General features: G+C 38.0%; 1 pseudogene; it reads left to right on the top strand.

The window, feature by feature from the left end:
- The first annotated feature begins 1,148 nt into the window (after window positions 1-1,148).
- LOC102847993 lies at window positions 1,149-2,060 on the top strand (annotated as a pseudogene).
- The last annotated feature ends 5,699 nt before the right edge of the window (window positions 2,061-7,759 follow it).

Raw genomic sequence — 7,759 nt, 5'->3', positions numbered from 1 at the left:
CTGCATGCAGGAAACCTCCTTTGCCATGGAGCTAGCAATTAAAAGAAGAACTTTTTTGCAGTTCATTAACTCTTGATATATGTGCTATATCATCAGTCTGACTACTAAAACCAAATTTTGTGTGAGGTTCATCTTTCTCTGTGTGTACACATATAACAGCTTAAGTCAGTCACAAATGGAGAAGAGTAAATAGATTTAAAAGAAAGTAAGATGTTTATGTTGTCATTGGTAGGTGTTATTGAATCACTCTGACTCAGCCATAATTACTTCACTTGAACTAGTAAAAGAGTGATACTAGTACACTATGGTTAGGTCATATATAATGTATATGTATATATTTTATATAATTTAACATTGAGAACAGCAGCTTATGAGATAGCTATTGAGGTGGAAACCTGACCTGGGCCATAACTGAGCCCTTCTGTGGAGCTAGGGAACAGGCCAGATGTTACTGCTCTGTGGGAGGGAGACACAGCTGGTCTTTGGTACCAGCTGTAGTCTGGGGCCTTGAATGGTTGGAGAACTGCCTCAAAATTTGGGAAGAGGAAACCTGCATGGAGGGAAACAAGTCCCAAGCCCACAAGTAGATAGGTCTTTTGGAGCATCCAGTTTTATACCTGTCAGTTTGTGATCCAGGTATCTCAGTAACCTCCAACCAAGTAGCTGGAAGCGTAGACAGACCTACTTGCAATTAAGCCATCTCCTGAGACCTAATCTTTCCGGGAACAGAACTTCAAGATTAAGGACCAGATAAGCTGCTAGGGGACCCCAGATGCTGCATCCATTTCTTAGATCCCCTGAGTGACAAGTATTTTTTCAACCAAAACGGCCAAGCTTTGATGTCATCTTCTATTACTGCCAGTCTATGGGCAGCTGTGGAGCCTTGTCAGCGTGCTGCTGGACATCTTCCTGGAGGACATATGCTTCTACCAACTGGGAGATGAGGCCTAGTGTCCCTCCTAGAGGACAAAGGCAACTTTGAGAGGTGGAGAAGATGGGATGGTACTTAACTCGCAGCTCTTCCATTGCCCAGTTTCTCTTCGAGTACCTGGAGAACTCTGTGCCCACTAGAGGCATTGCCATTGCCTCTGTGTTGGCCATTCTGATCTCCTTTGTTATATTTTGACTGGAGACTTTGCCCTAGTTCCATGCAGACATTTGAAGTGGAAGCAATGGTGATGGAGTGAGCTGAGCTTCTCAGCTTTCCAGGAAGAGTCAGAAAAGAGAAGAGGATGAAGATGATGTTTATAAATTTCACCACTGAACGCCTGGTTACATGGAGCTCAGTACTCTTGGGGATCTTTCTTTACAGACCTCTTCTTTCTGGTTGAAATTGTGCATTGTATGGTTCACCTTTAAGCTTCTGGTATATTTCTCTGCATATCACAGCAAGCCAACCTTCTCTGGTAATATCATGAACATCACTGACTTGGTAGCCACTCTTCCTTACTTCATCGCCCTGAGAACTGAGCTGGTACAGCAACAGGACCAGTGACAGGCCACTGAAGGATGCTGCCAGAATGGGCAGCAGGCCATGTCCTGAACTATTTTGAGAGTGATCTGGGTGTTCTGTATCTTCAAACTGTCCTGCCATTCCAAGGGGCTCTAGATCCTGGGAAAGATCTTGCAGGCCTCCATGCAGGAGCTGGGGTTGCTTTTCTTTTTCTTCTTCATTGGAGTCATCCTCTTCTCCAGTGCTGTATACTTTGCAGAAGCTGGTAATGATGGCTTTCTCTTTCCCAGCATCCAGAATACCTTCTTGTGGGCAGTGGTTATGACGACCATAGTTGTTTCTGGGGACATGTAACCCATGACAGTGGGGGCAAAGTCATGGGCTCCCTCTGCTCCGTTGCTTGGGTCTTCTCCATCACCCTGTCAGTGTCCATCATTGTTTCTAACTTCAACTACTTCTACTACCAGGAGACGGAGCAATAGGAATAAGGCCAGCACATCATGTCACTTGTGGGAAATCTGCCCTGGACCTGAGTGGGTTTGTTAAATGTGAGGTCTTTGAGGCTGCCCATGTACCCAGCTACTTTCTCACTTCACATCAAGCATAGGCAGAGAAAGTACTCACTGAAGTGTGGCTGATGCTGGTGGGGCCTGCACAAGAAAGATGGCCCTGAACAAACAATCCCTTAGACTTCTCTCTCATTCTTCACAATTGTCATCCTACCTGTATCTAGCTGACGATGCCTAGTTGATGATATTGAGTACCAAATGCCTGAACTGTAAGCCTTGTTGCTTGGTCCCTGAAACATTCAAAGTTTATCACTCTCCAAATTACATTTTCAGATTCCAATGGTACCTCAATTTTATGTCCATCCTTGTCCCATGGATGAGATATCTAGCTTTCCTTTAAAGACTAACTTTTGACACCTGAGACTTAAAAGATCTTCAGGAGCAAAGATGCTGTTGTGATGGATACAAGGGCTACCTGAATCCCATATCTGTCTTTAGTACCCATTTTGGGGGGTGTATTTGGTAGCTGGCAGAAGCTGGAGGACAGAAACAGTGTTCAACCTGCTGTTTTCTTTCAGTGTCCAGTGACATCCTGTCGTGGGACCCTTAATTGCACAACAGTTAAAATAGGCAAGTGATAGGCAAATCACTTTAAATCTGAGGTGGAATTAGGGAAACAATAATTCAATATGATCTTTTGCCCTCCCACCCTCACCATGACCTTTTGAAAGACATTGGGATCAGTCTTGTACAAAGAAAACAACGGAATATTCTAGGTGTGTTTAGTCATGATATACATTGATCTTTGGTCCTCTTAACTATCATCTCTTGACTACATTTACCAGGAAGGTTTCTCTCCCAAATAAACTTCATGTGCAAGTGCCTTCCTGTGTGGAGGAACTCAGAAAAAGGGATTGCAAGAGTCAAGAGAAATGGTTGAGGAGAGACTAGCAACATCTAGGAGAGGTACCACTTACTAGGTGTTCTCATCTCTTATAGCAGAGTCTTCTCTGCAAACTACAGATTTCATTTCAGTCATTTCCCCTCACCCTTCTGTAGTAACTCTCCTTCCTGAGTATGTAAGTTGGTAGCCAAAAGTTTTCTAAAGTAACAGGTAAAAGTGCAATGTGAATGTAAGCTTGAATTGCTTCTCACCTCAGAGGCAATAAAATACATGGTTTGAAGTAAGGAATGGACATTATTGTTTTATAGACAATGTCAATGTTTTTTTAAAAGAAATTGGAAAGTAGAATGTATCAAGTATGATGTAGAAAAACTAGAAGTTTTTTAAAAAAAGAAAATGCAACTTAAGAAGATTGACATTCTAGGTATTTAGCGAACTGATATGGAATGGCATGGGCCACGTTGAATAAGACAATCTGCTAGGAATGAAAAACTGAGAAATAATGGTGTTGCATTCATAGTTAAAAAGACAATTTCAAGATCTGTCCTAAAGTATAAAATTATGAATGATACCATCCATACACATACAAAGACGACTTGTTAATATGACTAATTATTCAAATATATGTACCAACAAATAAAGCCAAAGAGAATTTCTTTGAGGATTTTTATCACCTTTTGCAGTCAGAAGTTGATCAAGCATGCAATCAAGATACATTAATAATTATTGGTGACTGGAATGCAAAAGCTGGAAGAAAAAAAAGAAGGAACGGTAGTTGGAAAGTATAGTATTGTATATAGAAATGAGGTTGGAGAATGAATGATTGAATTTTATACGTTCAATGACTTATTCACAGCAAATACGAAGGTCTCTGTTGGCTACAGCTCAAGATCAAGAAAAAAAATTCCTTATTACTAGACATTTAGGTAACTTCATGACAGATGAAGAAGATTGAAGTTGTCAACAATTTTATTTTACTTGGATCCACAATCAATACCCATGGTATCAGCAATCAAAAAAGAAAAAAAATGTGCTGCATTTTAAACATCTGATGTCAAGGACTTCTCCAAAGCACTAAAAAAAAAAAAAAGAAATAAAATATTCTTTGAAACAAATGAGAACTAAAACACCATTTATCAAAACCTCTGGAATACAGCAAAGGTGGTACTTAGAGATCAGTTTATAACAATTAGCAAACACATAGAAAAGAAAATAAAACCAACTAGTCAGCCCTACATTTCCAACAAATTGAAAAATAACAAGTTAACCTTATAGCAGCTAGAAGAAAAAAATATTATAAAGGACTGAGAAACATAGACAAGGAAAAAGAATAAAACTGAATCAACAAGAACTGGTGCTTCAAAAGGGGCAATAAAATAGACAAACTATTTGCAAATTAGCAAAAGAAAAGAAAGAAAAGACACAAATGACTCCAATGAAAAATGAAGAGGTAACACTACAACAGAATCAATCAAAATAAAAACTATAATAATGGAATATTATGAAAAGCTATACATAGACAAATTTGAAAATCCAAAGTAAATGGACAAATTATTAGAAACTCACATTCTGCCCATACTGACATAGACCAATATGTTGCTGTTGTTGTTGTTACGTGCCTTCGAGTCGCTTGCGACTCATAGCGACCCTATTTACAACAGTCCTAAACTCTGCTCTGTCCTGTACTAATTGCAGTGTCTCTGACACTCCCATCCCGATTAACCCAGTCACTGAATCAATCCACCTCATAGACAAAGATAGACAAATATAGAATACTTGAAAAGACCCATGATAAAAGAAGAAATTTAGCAGGTCATAAAAAAGACCTCCATCTAACAAAAAGCCCTGGACCAGAGGGCTTCATCAAATATTTAGAGAACTGTAATCAATTCTACTTAAATTGTTAAAACAAAACAAAAAATTAAAAAGGACCAGTCCCAGATCTGAAGCACTAATAACTCTGAATCATAACCCTGATAACCCTGATTCATAAACAGTTTTATAACCCTAAAACCAAAAACAGATGAAGGCATCACCAAAAGGAAAACTATAATATCTCTCATTAACATAGTCACAGAAATCCTTAACAAAAATCTAGCCAGTTGAAGTCTATCTATCTATCTATCTATCTATCTATCATCTATCTCATGCTCAAGTGGAATTCTAATAGACATGAAAGGATGGTTCAAGAAAAACAATCAATATCAATAAAGCAAAAAACAAGAACCACATGATCATATCAATTACTGCAGAAGATGCCTTTGACAAAATCAAACACCCCCTCCTGATTAAAATGCTCAAGAAAATAGGGATGAGGGAAATTTCCTCAACCTAGTTAAAAAAAGTATATATTCAAAACCAAGAGCCAACATCATTGCCAATGAAGACTAAAGGCATTCATTCCCCTTGGAAACACAAAGCTATGACCCTTCTAAATCACTATTGTATTGGAAGTATTTACCAGAGCAATAAAGCAAGAGAAGGAAATAAGAGCTATCCACATTGGCAAAGAGGATATGAAAACTATCTCCATATGCAAATGATATGATAATGTACATAGAAACCCTTAAAAGCTCAATAAGATCACCATTAGACCAACAAGACTAATTCAGCAGAGTGGCAGGAGACAAGATAAACATTCACATATCAGGTTTCTCCACAGCAACAAAGAAAACATTAAACATGAAATAAGAAAAACAATACCATTTGCAATGCCAACCAGATTAAATACATAGGAATAAATCTAATTGTAAGGAAAACTGCAAAACACTACTACAAGAAACAATAAAAGACCTAGTTAAATAGAAAAACATTCTCTGTTCATGGATAAGAACACTCAACATTGTGAAAATTACTATCCTACCAAAAGTAATCTATAATCTCAGGTTCAACAAACAAGACTCAGTACAATCTAATGCAGATAACATTGCTATTCTTCAAGGCAACAGAAAGGTTGCCTTTACAATTTTCCTTGGAAAGAAAAGAGACTTTAAATAATGAAAACTATTCTGAAAAATAAGAACAAAAGAGGAAGCATCATGTTTCCGGATCACAACACATAGTAATAAAAAAATGTGCAGACTATAACCACTGTAAAAGATCAGAGGAAGAGAGGAGAAACCTTGGAAGAATGGATGAAAGAACAATGTAGGTCCTGGAATAGAACATTAATTAACTGTTTAAATAGTGATGCAGAGAAGGGGAAAAAGGAGAGAAGAAAAAATAAGGTAGCAGAGATTAGCAGACAGATGGGTGGGTGCAAGATGCTGTGAGGATTTGCTAAAAATGGTAACAAAATAATTGATCACTTGCAATTAATGTTATAAAAGATAATTTATAGGAATGTATGAAAAATAAAAAATAAATATGCTAAAGTGAAATCAGAATTTTGCATTTAAGGGAATATGAATACCAGATAATTAACTATTACTAGTTTTCAGAATGTTAGGATTTAATTTTTTCTTTTAATAGCTTTTTTAACATGTAGTCATATATGACAATGTACAGATATTAAAGTATACAGATGCTGAGTTTTGGTCTATTTGTATACTTGAAGAAGAGATTTCAACTGAACATCTGCTTAAAATAAAGCTCTATTCCTTCAAGTATGGTGATGATAACCTTCTTTATTTTCATATTATTTTTGAATGTCTTATTTGATTTTTCAGGATTATTCTTAAAACAATGTAAATAGGAATTATATTCTAATTTTACTTTTAGGAAGTTGAGACTTGTAGTTATGGAGAAGCAACTTGCCCAAGATCAATTAAGTCATACATATAAAACAGACCTCCTGACTTCCAGTGCAGTGACTTACCAGTTGAACCATGTGTTTCTGTAGTCAGAATACAGATGGAGATACTATTTCTCTAATGAACAAACTAAATGGATAACCAGAGACCTAATCCAGTGCTTTGTGGCAATTAACTCTAGTTCTCATCTGACATTGGCTAGGCCACATACTGGATCTAGGACTAATGTCTGTCAAGGTATGCAAGTCACTAATAGTTCATTCAATTAATATGTTATCCGCAAGTATGAAGGCCTGGTGAGCAACAACAATCTGGTAGCAGCCAAAGAGCACAAGGATACGATGGAAAATGTGATCAGGATCATGCTTTTTCTGGCCAGGGCACAGACTGCTAAGAGAATATAATTTCTTGGCTGACTTGTCAAATATGGTTGGACTGAGGTGCCTGGGCAGGTGGGCTGGTTATTCTATGCAAGGATTGGTGGGAGAAAAGAGTTTACCTCGCTTTTGCCTTTAGGATTCCAGAAGAGAAATGCATTTACACCTATAATTCTGATGAGCTTGGGTCAGCCTACTATAGGCCCCATAAAGGGACGCATTGATGACCTGCTTGAGGTTACAGTTATGACTATCTTGAGTTTTCCGGGCTGTGATTGATGATGCGTCAATGTGTAATGAACCAGAATGTTCTCTGATTCTGTCATGTCTGTGTCAGTTGTATATTGGACTGTTACCATCCATAGGGTTTTCCTCGACTGGTTTTCAGTAGAATTAGCAGGCCTTTCTTCCACAGATACATAGTGGTTGTGTATGAAGTGTAGTAGTTGAGGACAGAAGCTAGGTTTCCTGCATAGAAAGTAGAAATTCTTCCAGTGAATTGTCTTACCAGGTCGCAAATGAGAAAAAAACTCATTGCCCTCAATGACCGTATAGGATTCCAGTCTTCATGGGAACAGACAGTCACATCCTTTTGCAGCAGCGGATCTGGTAGGTTCCAACAGCCTACCTTCCTGTTAGCAGTCAAGCACTTTCATTGTCACGCCACCAGGGCTTGATCACAGTCAATAAAGTTATTCATTGCAAGGTAAAATGAAGTGAAGTGAATTTCCATCTATGATTCTCAATCTTAATTTCACATTCCA

The sequence above is a fragment of the Elephantulus edwardii genome, unplaced genomic scaffold (genome assembly GCF_000299155.1).
Source record: "Elephantulus edwardii isolate Elephantulus edwardi_28Jun2011 unplaced genomic scaffold, EleEdw1.0 scaffold00387, whole genome shotgun sequence".
NCBI lineage: Eukaryota > Metazoa > Chordata > Mammalia > Macroscelidea > Macroscelididae > Elephantulus > Elephantulus edwardii.
This window is presented reverse-complemented; position numbering and strand designations above follow the sequence as displayed.